At 38.6% G+C, this 14166-nt stretch overlaps 1 protein-coding gene across 6 annotated transcripts in view; it reads right to left on the bottom strand.

The window, feature by feature from the left end:
* The window catches only part of KATNAL1 (katanin catalytic subunit A1 like 1), a 103855-nt gene that overhangs the window by 43266 nt on the left and 46423 nt on the right, over positions 1-14166 (bottom strand). The window lies entirely within an intron of this gene.

Below are 14166 nucleotides of genomic sequence, written 5' to 3'. Positions count from 1 at the left end.
AAAAAACAAAATGAAATAAAAGTTAATCAAAGGCAAAAGTATTTTAATACTACCTTAGTCAATAAAACTATTAAATCAAGAAGGCCCAAATCTCCACTTTTCCCCCTTTTGCCAATTAATGGCCACATGGATTAGGTCAATTTCTAAAAGTGTTTTTTTTTTTTTTTTAATATACTGGTTGATACAACTATTAAATACATATAAATGACATGTATAGCAGCAATTATTTTGTCGAAAATAACTATCAATCACCAATAGAGGGCAATACAGACTATTCCCATGTAATTATCTTAATAGTGTAACTGAAAGTCCATTACTTTATTCATTACTGTCCTAAACCAAGAATGAGTAACTTAAAAAAAAAAAATCAGCATAAAAGCTGAAAGGACAAGAATTCAAACTATGCCTATCTGCAGTTTATAATTTACTTTTTACAACAAAATGATTTTCTCTGATTCTGTACTGGAAAATCCAACATTTCATCCATAAATTACAAATGGCAGGACTCAATAATCAAATCTTATAAACAAAGTAATTTATATTTTAAAATATTATTCTTGCTTTGGGAGGGTAAAAAAATCACAAGATCCTTCAGATTATACAAGTCCCCAAATGTGAAGACTTTTGGTAACTATGAATGGTGATGGATGTTAATGAGACTTATTGTGATCATTCTGCAATGTATACAAATATTAAATCATTATGTTGTACACCTGAAATCAATATAAGGTTATGTCAATTATACCTCCTTTTTTAAGAAAAGAATTTTGACATAACCAATGGACACAGACGACAGTGCAGTCAAGGTGGGGGCAGGGAGCAGGGAGGAGAGTGTCAATGGTGGAAAAAAGGAGGTATATCTGTAATACTTTCAACAATAAAGATAAATTAAAAAAATAAATCTGATAGTTATATAAATGTAACAATGCAAAGTGGCATATTTTGTTTCATGTAATGTGAAACATGTCTTTCTAAAACAGCCAAATTTTGAGGTAACTCAGCACTGTATTTACTTGTCTCTCTGGGTGTTGGGGGGGGGCTCTATCACTATGTGTGTAATCTCTTCCTTTTTCCTTGAACTCTCTCTGCCTACATTTCCCTACCTTTTCTATCTGTAGCTCTGCCTGTACTAGGGTAGCCCTTCAGATCCATGTGTATTCCTTTTTCACCAATGGGCCACATCTATTATTATCCCCTTTCTAGCTTCATGTTTTTAATTCATCTAACACATCATGGAGCTTCTTGTTCTAAATTCAGAAAAATTTAGAACTTAATGAACCCAGCAAAACATGAAGTTGGATGAAAAGCCAGGGAGGTTGCAAAAAGAAAGGTAAAAATCTGACAACATATTGCAGATCTAATGTAGCATCTTCAGCTTATTGGAATTAGATGACTACAAGAACCTGCTAAGGATAGAGAGGCTGGTAGAAACTGTATGTCTATCTCTGAGCATGGACAGCTGAACCCTTGGAGTTCAGTCAAACATCTGTGCATTGAACACCCATTAGGAGGTATTTGGCCTCTGCTATGCTAGCCCCTTGGAGGAGACAACAATGAATACACAATTGTGTATACAGTAAACTGGTTATAAGGCATTTTCAAATTTAAGGTATTATTATATTATTGGATCCAGTGCATTATTAGTCATTTGAGCATTCTGCCAATAAAAGAAAAATGTGATGAGACTGGAAAGAATAGAAAACTAAAAATGTTACATTGCTCTATTCTTTTTATTTATTGATTTTAGAGAGAGAAGGGGGAGGGAGAGGAAGAGAGAGAGGTGAGAAAGAAACATCCATCAGTTGCCTCTTGAACATACCCCATCTGGGGCTCAAACCTGCAACCTAGGTATGTGCCCTGACCAGGAATCAAACCTGCAACCTTTTTGGTATAGAGGACAACGCTCCAACCAAGCCACACAGCCAGGGCCATTGCTCTATTCTTAGTATTTCACTGCAACCACTGTTTTTCGACTGAACTTTGTTTTAATGAGGAGCAGGTTATTTATATATTTTTTCATATGTATAGATGCCTTTCTGGAACCCAATTCATTGGTCTGGCCAAAGACAAAAAAGAGAAAACCATCTCCTCCACACAGAACACATGCCACATTTGTCCTATCAGCAGCCGCGCTTCCGTCTAAACAGTCTGTCATTGTTTATGGTCCTGCTCTTCAGACACAAAGCCAGCCTGAAGCCAGGCCACATGGCTGCACCCAGGCCTCATGCTCAGGGGTAAGTGGTAGTGGATCCTGAAGCATGGCCACTGCTCCCCCTTGGCATGCTGTATCAGGGTACACTACAGGCTGCTGTCAGATTTATTTAAAAGCTCGTGCACAGGCTGCATACCCAGGGTCTGCTGCTGCTGCCCTGCCACTCAATACTCTGATGGGCTCATACACGGTCTGAGTGAAACTGCTCAAGAAGCCACATGTGCCATTTGTGGCCAGTCCCTGTCTCACAGAAAGTGAGCCTGTGCTTGGTGAGCCTTCGGTTCCATCTCACTGCAGCTAGATGTTACATTTGTAACAGACTCTTGTCACTTTCCAAAGGGCATCCTTGACTCTCTTCTGTACTTGCCCTCCAGGAACACACCACTGTACAATGTCATGCTTCAAATTAAGGACTCAGTGACAGCTTCCAGGCTATGTGGCACATACATCTCAGGCCTTCTTTTACTGGTTTCTTTTTAAAAAGAGATTTTAGTATGGTTACAGAACATCATCAACCTCTGTCTGAATGGTCAGAGACAGACGCTGTACCAGCTTACACTATATCAAATACAGAGAATCACTCGTAAATCTGCAGATAACAGACTAGATTATCTACACTATTCTTAGTTCTCCTACTTGAGGACATTTCTCCATAGGAATAGGAAGAAATAAGCCTCATTTCCTCCAAAATCCAATACTTCCTCTAAGCTGCACTATTAAATATCAATATTACATGTAAATATTCTTATCAGCATTCCTTGTAATAACAAGCACCTGGAAACAACCCAAATGTCCAGTATCAGAAAAGATACATAAATCACTACATGTTCACATAATGGGATCCTATATTCACACAAACATGGATTGCAGCTATACACAATGACAAAGAATGAATCTTGGAACTATCACGTTGCATGAAAACATAGATTCAAAGAACACACAGTGTAATTCCAAGTAAAACAGAATGCTGCTTGGGGATACAAATGTACATATTAAAATATAAAGGCAAGGGCATGATAAATCCCAAATTCAGGGAGGTGTCCGACTGTGAAAGGGGAGGGGGAAGGAAATAAGATGCAGAGGAGCCCCTAAGGGGACTTCAAAGGTATCAGCAAAGTCCCTTATCTTAAACTCTGGTGAGTGTACAGATGCTCCTATATTGTGATTCCTTATACCTTACATACATTTTAATTGTTCATATTATCTACTGAGTAGTTAATAAAACTGAAATATGATTATACTACAATACTAATTAAGACACCTGAGCACCTGAAAATGAAATTACAGCGCTGCTACAAAGTTTCTGGCATGTCTGGAAACACTCATGTTCTAGTGGTGTGGCCTCAGAGCACACAGCCCCAGGTGAATCTACGGCACCTCTCCTGGCAACGCTCCAGAGAAGACTGGGCTACGGAAGTAGGACTGCCTGTCTCATAGCACACTCCACCACAATCCCCGAAGTCTACAGGGACCTCTGTGAGGGTGTCTTCACTCAATGCCATGGTAAGAAATAGGGTCCAACATATATCACAATTTTCTCAAATTACTATAAAGCTCCTTCCTAAAATTTCCATCTATTGAGCTCTTCTATTTCTTCTAGCTTTCTGCTTAATGATTACTCTACCTTCTTTGATTTTACCCATTGGTTCATACACTTTTAGAATTCTGGTATAAGAATAAGTAATTTGGAACAAGTCCTTCATATGCCCAAGAACATAAGCCAAGATTACTTAAGGTTAACTTCTGGAAAAGAAAAAATAATAATCTTACTTTGCTATTACATTAATCTATATAACTCCAGAATTAAATAAAGAAAATGTCTCTCTCCATAGCTAAAAAAATTTAAAAATTAAGTTCCAAGTAATTCATACTGATATTTTTACTATAAGGACTTGGAGTCAATTTGCCAGACTTCTGAGTCCAAGAAAAATGATTTGACAAGAAATCAGGAGGCAAAAACCAAAGCTTAAATAGCCCTGGCTGGTGTGTCTCATTGGCTGGGCTGGCCTGTGCACCGAAAGGTTGCTGGTTTGATTCTCAGTCAGGACACAGGCCCAGGTTACAGAGATTGTGGGCTCAATCCCGAGTAGGGGGCGTGCAGGAGGCAGCCAACTGATGGTCTGCTCTCACATTAATGTTTCTCTCCCTTCCTCTCTCTCTAAAAATCCATTTAGAAATCTTTTTAAAATAATAATAAATTTTCATACCAGATAACCACAAGTAGATCAAGATTGTACATTTCCCAATATCTCAGAAAGCTCTTCCTGGCTCCCCTTAGTCAATTACCAGCCCCTAAAGATAATCACTTTTCTGACTTTATTATCACCGGTTAGGCTTGTCTGTATTAGTTTCACATAAGTATAATTCTATAGTACATACTCTGTATCTGCTTTCTTTCTTTCAACATTACCAGTGAAATTCATGTTCCTACAGATAGTATTGGTTTATCTTTCTTCATTGTTGTGTAGTACTTAAAAACACTACAACTTATCTAGTCTACTATTGAAGGACACTTGAATTGTTTTCTGTTTGAGGTTATTATTAAAGCTTCTGTGAATATGGGGATTATGTTCATGGTAAACATAAACATTGATTTCTTTGGGGTGGGTACCCAGGACTGGAATTGCTGGTTTATAGAGTATATAAAAGATTAGCTTTCTTACATGCAGCCAGTTTTCCAAAGTGGTGAAGCCATTTTACACTGCCATGAACAATGTCTGAGTCCACCTGTTGCATCTTAGCCATTATGGAGGGAGGGAGATGGTATCTCATTGTGGTGTTGCTCTGCCTTTCCTGAATGACTACAGATGTTGAGCACTTTTCCAACAATATGCGTAGTGGCCATGTGAATATTTTCTTTTGTAAAGAGTCTAGTCCAGTCTCTAGCCCATGATTTTTTCAATCAGGTTGTCTGATTTTTTTCTTATTGACTTATTAATTGTCATTCCTTGAAGGCATATCTTATAGATATTGCAGGTTTGATTCCGAACCACTACAATAAAGTGAATATTGCAATAAAGCAAGTCACATGAATTTTTTGGTTTCCCAATGCATATAAAAATTATGTTTGCACTATATGACAGTCTATTAAGTATACAACAGCATTATGTCTAAAAAAACTATGTACATGATATATCTTAATTAAGAAATATTTTATTGCTAAAAAATGCCAACCACCATCTGAGCCTTCAATGAGTCATAAGCTTTTTGCTGCTGGAAGCTCCTCCTTCTACGTTGACTGATCAGGGTAATTGATGGTTGCTGACGGCCGAGGTAGATATGAAAATGTCTTAAAACAAGACAATTTTGTTTGATGGCATTTTACCCACTGTCAAACCATTCAGAGTCTGCTGCTACTGAATCATCTATGTTCATGTAATAGTCTAAATCCTTTGTTGTCATTTCAACAATCTTCACAGCATCTTCACCAGGAGTAGATTCCATCTCAAGAAACCACTCTCTTTGCTCATCCTTAAGAAGCAACTCCTTATCCACTAAACTTTTAGCATGAGATTGCAGCAACTCAATCATATCTTCAGGCTTCACTTCTAATTCTAGTTCTCTTGCTATTTTCACATCTGTAGTTACTTCCTCCACTAAAGTTTGGAACCTCTCAAAGTCACCCAAGAGGGTTGGAATCAAGTTCTTCCAAACTCCTCCTAATGTTGCTATCTTGATCTCTTCTCATGAATCACAAGTGTTTTTAATGGCATGGTAAATGTTTTCCAGGTTTTCAATTTACCAGGCCCAAATCCATAAAAAGGGTCACTACCTATACCAAACACAGCCTTACAAAATGTATTTTTTAAATAAGACTTGAAAGTCTAAACTAATTTTTGATCCATGAGCAGAATGAATGTTGTGTTAGGAGACATGAAAATAACATTACCCTCACTGTACACTTCTATCAGAGCTCTAGAGTGACCAGGTGAACTCCAATGAGCAGTAATATTTTTAAAGGAATCAATTTCTGAGCAGTGGGTTTCAACAATGGGCTTAAAATACTCAGTGAATCATATTATAAATAGTTGTGCTGTTACCCAGGCTCTGCTGTTCTGTTTATAGAGCACAGGCGTGTAGGTTTTGCATAATTCTTAAGGACCTTTGGATCATCAGAATGGTACATGATCACTGGCTTCAATATAAAGTCACAGCCGTATTAGCTCTTAATAAGAGAGTCAGCCTGTCCTTTCAAGCTTTGAAGCCAGACACTGACTCTTCCTCTTTAGCTACTAAAGTCTTATATGACATCTTCTTCCAATGAGGCTGTTACATCTACATTGAAAATCGGTTATTGGAACTTCCAGTCAAGATGCCAGCATAGCCCTGGTCAGTTTGGCTCAGCAGTTAGAGTGTTGGCCTGTGGACCAGAGAGACCCGGGTTCGGTTTCTGCTAAGGGCACATACCTCAGTTGCAATTTGGCCCTGGCCCCAGTTGGGGTCGTGTAGGTGGCAACCAGTTGATGTGTCTCTCTCACATTGATGTTTCTCTCTCTCTCTCTCTTTTTCTCCCTCTCCCTCCCGCTCTATCTTGAGATGAATGCAAAAAAAAAAAGATGCCAGTGTAGGTAAACATGGTACTCACCTCCTCCCACAACCATACCAGAATTACAACTAAACTACAGAACAACCATTATTCAGAACCACCTGAAATCAAGATGAATGGAAGTCCTACAACTAAGGAATTAAAGAAGAAGCAACATAAAGACTGGTGGGAGGGGCAGAGACATGGAAAGGGCTGGTCTACAACCACGTGAGGCAGAAAAAAATAAGCTGTGAAGGTACCCCCTGAGGAGCAAGGGGTTCCAGTCCCACACCAGGGTTCCCAGTACAGGGTTCCAATGCCAGGAGGAGAAGTCGCCATAACTTCTGGCTGAAAAAACCAGCAGGGATTGAGGTGGAGGGAGACAAGGGCTTTTGGAGTCCCAGGCAGTTCCTCTTAAAGGGCGCAAGCATGGACTTACTTGGATTCGCTCCCTCTGAGTTCTAGTGCAGGGGCAGCAGCTTAAAGGCACCAGAGACATACAAGAAGAAAATGAATTGTTTAGTATCAGGGAAAGAGCTGAGGAGGGCAGCTTTCTGCCTGGCAAAAGTGCAGGTAGAAGCCACTGTTCCTTTTCTGAGAACTTGCTCCACAGAGCCAGCAAGCAGTTGCAACATCTAAGACTCCATCAACTTGGCTTATACTGGTGATTCCCTGAGGCCCCACCCCACCCAACTTTTGGGCCCAGCCAAGCTGTTTCTAGTGGCTTTACCATAGGAATGACCTGCCTTGGTTCATGCTGCAGATTTTCCCAAATTCTTTCCAAAAAGTAGCATCTGGCCTCAGCAAGCCCCATACCTCTTGCTAAGTGGCCCCAAGTATAACCTGGGTGGTGGCTGACCCTGGCCTGTACCTCCCAGGAGGCCCCAGAATCACAGCCCAGTGGACAGCTTCAGACCATGTTGAAACAACACTACTTAACCACCTCCACAAGAAACACACTTAAGGGGCAGACTCAGTGGGCGCCTGAGCCCTGCTAAAGTAAGTCTTGCTTTGTGAGGTGGGCCCCTGCACAGCTGATCTTCCATGGTGGTTGGAGGTTGGTGGTCCACACTCACAGCTAGTCCTTGCAGCTGATCAGTCTGGGTAAAACCCTCCCATTGACGTGCCAACAGCAAGGCTCAACAAGAAAAGGGTGTATACAACCCACACGGGGGGCACACCTTGAGTACCCACCTTGGGTGATAAGGGAGGCTGTGCCACTGGACCCTATAGGACACCTACTACATTAGGCTAGTCTATCAAGCCTGGGAGATGTAGCAGCTTCACCTGATACATAGAAACAAACACAGGAAGGCTGCCAAAATGAGAAGATAAAGAAACTTGTCCCAAATGAAAGAACAGAATAAAACTCCAGAAAAAGAACTAAACAAAATGGAGACAAGCAATCTACTAGATGCAGAGTTCTAAACACTGGTTATAAAGATGCTCAATAAACTTAGTGAGAACCTCAACAGCATAAAAAATGACCAGTCACAAATGAAAGATACACTAATTGAAATGAAGAATAATTTACAGGGAATCAACAGTAGAGTAGATGAAACCAAGAATCAAAACACCAATTTAGTATATAAGGAAGCAAAAAATACCCAATCAGAACAACAACAACAAAAAAGAATCCAAATAAATGAGGATAGTGTAAGGAGCCTCTGAGACAACTATAAGCTAACCAACATTCACATCATGGGGGTGCGGGAAGGGGAAGAGAGAAAGCAAGAAATTTAAAACCTGTTTGAAAAAATGATAGAAAACTTCCCTAATTTGGTGAAGGACATAGACATACAAGTCCAGGAAGCACAGAGAGTCCCAAACAAGATGAATCCAAACAGGCCCAAAACAAGACACATCATAATTAGATGCAAAAGATTAAAGACAAAGAGAGAATCTTAAAAGCAGCAAGAGAAAAGCAGTTAGTTGCCTACAAGGGAGCTCCCATAAGCCTATCAACAAATTTCTCAACAGAAACTTTGCAGGCCAGAAGGGACTGGCAAGAAATATTCAAAGTGATGAAAAGCAAGGATCTACAACCATAGTTTCTCTACCCAGCAAAGCTATCATTTAGAATCGAAGCACATATAAAGAGTTTCCCAGACAAGCAAAAGCTAAAGGAGTACATCACTACCAAACCAGTATTACATGAAATGTTAAAGGGTCTTCTTGAAGAAGATAAAAAATATGAACAATAAAATATCAACAAATACATACCTATCAACAATCGAATCTAAAGAAACAAAATAAATAAACAAGCAGAACAAAAACAGAATCATAGATACAGAGAAAGTTTTGACAGTTGCCAGATGGGAGCGGGTTTAGGTAGATAGGCGAAAGAGGTGAAGGGACAAAGTGCAGGTGGGTAGTTACAGAACAGTCTTGGGGGATGTAAAGTACAGCATAGGGAATATAGTCAATGAAAGTCTAATAATCATGTACAGTGTCAGATGGGTGCGAGATTTATCGGGATGGTCAATTATTAAGTTATATAATGTCTAATCACTGAGTGAACACCTGAAACTAATATAATAATGTATGTCAACTGTAATTGAAAATTAAAAAATGATTTTTAAAAAAAGGAAAGAAAATCTGTTGTTGATGTAACCAGCTTCATTAATTATCTCAACTAGATCTTGTAGATAATTTGCTGAGGCTTCTACATCAGCAGGTGCTGCTTCACCTTGTTCTGTTATGTTAGGAGATGGTTTCTTTCCTTAAACCTAATGAAACAACCTCTGCCAGCTTCAAACTTTTCTTCTGAAGCTTCCTCACCTCTCTTAGACTTCACAGAATTGAACAGTTAGGACTGTGCTCTGGACTAGGCGTTGGCTTAAGAAAATGTGGTTGGTTTGATCTTCCATCCAGACTCCTAAAACAGTCCCACATCAACAATAAGGCTGTTTCACTTTCTTATCATCCGTGTGTTCAGTGGGGTAGCACTTTTACTTTCCTTCAAAAACTTTTCCTTTGCATTCACAACTTGGCAATTTGGCACAAGAGGACTTGTTTTCAGCTTACCTCAGCTTTCTACATGCCTTCCTCACTAAGCTTAACTATTTCTAGCTTTTGGTTTAAAATGAGAGATGTGTGATCCTTCTTTTCACTAGAACACTTACCAGTCATTGTAGCATTGTCAGTGGCCTAATTTCAATATAATTGTGTCTCGGGAATAGGGAGGCCCAAGGTGGGTACAAGAATGGGAGTTGGTGGAGCAGTCAAAACACACACATTTATCCATGAAATTCACTGTCTATACGTGCACAGATCATGGAGCCCCAAAACAATTACAACAGTAACATCAAAAATCACTGATCATAGATCCTAATAACAAATATATTAATAAAAAAGTTTGAAATATTATAAGAATTACCAAAATGTGACACAAAGTCCTTGCCAAAGTAAGCAAATGCTGTTGGAAAAATGGTGCCAATGGATTTGCTCGACAGAGTTGCCACAAACCTTGAGTTTATAAAAAATGCAGTATCTGCAAGGTGCAGTAAAGCTAAGTGTAATAAAATGAGATGTGCCTACATATATTCGGGATATAAGTCCTTTGTCAGATGTACAAATTTCAAGTATCTTCTCCCAGTATACAGCCTGCCTGTTTTATTTTGTTTTGTTTGTTAATCCCATTTTTTAATATGCTTTTATTGATTTTTTTAGAGAAAGAGGAAGGGAGAGAGAGAGAGAAAAACATCGATCAGCTGCTCCTTGCATGTCCCCTACTGATGATCAAGCCTGCAACCTGGACATGTGCCCTGACCAGGAGTCGAATGAGGACCAGGACCTCTCAGTCCATGGGATGACACTCAGTCAACTGAGCCACACCAACGGGACTGCTTTTTTTTTTTTAAGAGAGATTAGAAGGTGGCAAGGTGTAAGGGAGAAAGAGAGAGAAACATCGATGTGAGATATACACATTGACTGGTTGCCTCCCATATGCGCCCCAACCAGAGCCAGGATCCAACATGCCCTTGACCAGGAATCAAAACCATGACCCTTTGGTGCACAGGCCAACATTCTAACCACTGAGCCATACTGGGCAGGGCAATGGCTTGCTTTTTTTTTAAATCCTCACCTGAGGATATTTTCCATTGATTTTCAGATAGAGTTGGGGTAGGGGAAGGGAGAGAGAGAGAGAGAAACATTAATGTGAGAAAGACATCAACTGGCTGCCTCCCACATGACCCCAACCAGGGCCGGGGATCGAACTGTAACGGAAGTACGTGCCCTTGACCAGAATCAAACCGGTGATGTGACCCTTTGGTCTGCAGGCCAACGCTCCAATGGCTAAGCTAAACCAGCTAGGGCAATGATGGCTTGCCTTTTTACTCTTACGGTATGTCTCCTGATGAAGAGAAGTTCATAATTTTAGAATTTTGACTTACCAATATTTTACCTTTAATGCTTTGGTATCCTGTTTTTAATAAATCTTTGCTATCCCAAGATCATGATGACATTCTTCTGTTACCTTTTACATTTTAAGTAGTGATCCATTTCAAATTAATTTTTCTGTATGGTGTGATGCAGGGGTTCAAGATCTACCCCCCCCACACACACACACACCATGGATAGTCAATTAACCCAGAATCCTTCATTGATAAGATCCACCTTTCCCACTGAATTGCAGTGGTACCCTCTTCATAAATCATATGACTTCACAGAATTTAATCTTTAATGATAAGTTCCAGTTCTAAAAATAACTTTAAAATTTTTAGTTGTTCACTATCAGAATATTATAAACAAATATTTTATTCTTATATATTCAGGACTCAGTCTGTTCAAAATATTAACTTTTTCAACAAATATCTAAATTCTTAATGAATGCAAGACACTGCTACACAATATGAGAGGCTATATTAAGTCTTCCCTCATTATCTAACAAGCAAATCAATTACATTCAGAAATACATTGAGTGCTATAGGCCATGCTGATATGGGTTGTTTTGTGTTCTCAAGGGTGCTGTTTGTGCAGAAATACTCTTCAAAGTCTTTCCTTTTTTAAATATTGAACTTATAAAAGTTAAAAATGCAAAAACTCAGTCACTCCTTAAATCTTTTAAATTTAGCTTACAAATGTTTTCTATAGAAGAGTAGCATTATTTTAGAAATCACTTTTATGAGCCTTTTGAATAATATTTGGTCCCATTTACAAACCTGGTTAATTAAATGCCACCAAAATATTTTACCTACATTTATAAATGTAATGTTTTACTTCCTTCTTAGTTCTTCAATTGTCTTACTTAATGAAGTATAACAAATTACATATACTTTTATAAACTTAGTAAATTAAGCTTATAAATAAGGTAAGCATATATTACTCCTAAATGGTTCCCAAAAATAGTTAACATAAATTTTTTGTCTCAGGTTCAATTCCGGTCAAAGGCACGTACCTCAGTTGCAGTTCGGTCCCCGGCCCTGGTTGGGTCATGTGGGAGGCAACCAGTAGATGTGTCCCTTTCACACTGATGTTTCTCTCTCTCTCTTTCTCTCACTCCCTCTCACTCTACCTGAAGATAAATGGAAAAATATCCTTGGGAAAGGATTAAAAAAAAGTCATTATACATTTTAAATTGCAATTGCATGTTTTATTAGCCATATTTTCCAATGCACATGTCCCTTAACAGAAAAATATTATTATAGTTTTTATTTTCTTAGACATTTTTATTTTTAATTCTAAATCTACCTGGATTGAAGAACACTTACCAATTATCATCCAAGTTAACCAAAGTAATATTTAACCAGAAATTTCATCTGGTATAAAAACTAAAACCTGACATACTTTTCACACCAAATGTTATGCAATTCCATTTAACATCATGGAGGTTGCCTTCTGAGCATTTCGATGTTACCCACAACCAGATTATTTCAGCTAGGATAGTTACGGGGTTCTTGTCAATGATTCTGATGGGACATACTAAGCCTGATTTAAAGTTGTAAAGCCAGTCATTCTATCACTTCAAATGTGGGTAAAAGAAGATGGTAACATTACTAATTCTTTAGTCGAATGGTAAAATTACACCATTCACAGGAAAGTTAATTACTTGAATTGTACCTTGCTCTTGTTTGGCATTAAATATACAGTGACAGAAGATTTAACTTTGGGTGGGGGGCACACAATGCAATATACAGATGCTGTATCATAGAACTGTATACTTGAAACCTATATGATCTTATTATCCAATGTCATCCCAATAAATTTAATTAAAAATAAATAAATAAATTTTCAAATATTTTTTAAAAAGGTAGGCCCTTGTCTTTTCCATTTAACTCTAAAGACCTTTAAACCTGAAAATCTTAAAATATTTATTTTCTGCCTAATTCTAAAAACCTTAAAACTAGATGGACAATGGCATTATTTTCAGATTGTAAGGATTTCAAAGCTTTTATAGATACTAAAATAATGTCAGTTGAACTTTATCTTACAGTTCTTTGTTTAGCTTATAGTCTAGTTCTGAGATTACTCTACTACTTTTCAAAACATGCAAGAAGCTTATATTTTAGCTAAAAATATATACATATATATATATGTATATATTTTTATCCTCACCCAAGGACATTTTTCTATTTTTTGTTCAGATAGAGCAGGAGGGAGAGAGAGAGAAACATCGATGTGAAGGGACACATCGAGTGGCTGCCACCCGCACGACCAACCAGGGCCGGGGACAAACTGCAACCGAGGTACGTGCCCTTAGCGGGAATGGAACCCGGGTCTCTCTGTACCGCAGGCCGACACTCCAACCGCTGAGCCAAACCGGCCAGGGCTATACATATATTTTTAAAATTTGGCCCTGGCCAGATAGTTCAGCTTTTTAGAGCTTTGACCTGATAATGCCAAGGTTATGGGTTAATCCCCAGACCGGACACATACAAGAAGCAACCAATGAATGCATAATGTTTCTCTCTCTCTCTTTCTCTCTCTCTCTCCTCTCTCTCTCAAATCAATAAATAAGAAAAAAATATAAGAATTATATTGGACATCCCCTTCTGTCTATATATAAATCCTACAACTAAAGCCTTGCTCAAGCAGTGTCCAACTAACCCATCAACAAGAGTTTTCAAAGACAACAAACTACAGGATAAGACACGCAAGAACTTATGATAACAGAAATACAAAAATAATAAATATGTGGTTACAACAAAAATTAGCTGAAAACCTTCCCACTATAAAATATATTGGAATTCTGGATAAATGCTACACATATCCTTTTATATACATAGTGATCTTACCAAAGGGCCCTCATAATGGCCAAAAAATACATAAAAGAACTGCGCCGGCAGTGCTTTGGGGTTCCCGAGTCTTGAACACCCAAGGGCTTGAGATTTAATGACTGCACAGTGAAACCTGAGACAAAGACTCTGGCCCTCACAGGTCAAAGAGGTTGAACTGAGACTACCACATAAAGCCAGGACCCTCAAAT

This window comes from Molossus molossus, unplaced genomic scaffold (assembly GCF_014108415.1).
Source record: "Molossus molossus isolate mMolMol1 unplaced genomic scaffold, mMolMol1.p scaffold_m16_p_10, whole genome shotgun sequence".
Classification (NCBI taxonomy): Eukaryota; Metazoa; Chordata; class Mammalia; order Chiroptera; family Molossidae; genus Molossus; species Molossus molossus.
The sequence above is the reverse complement of the archived record's forward strand: the minus strand, read 5'-3'. Positions and strand labels throughout refer to the sequence as shown.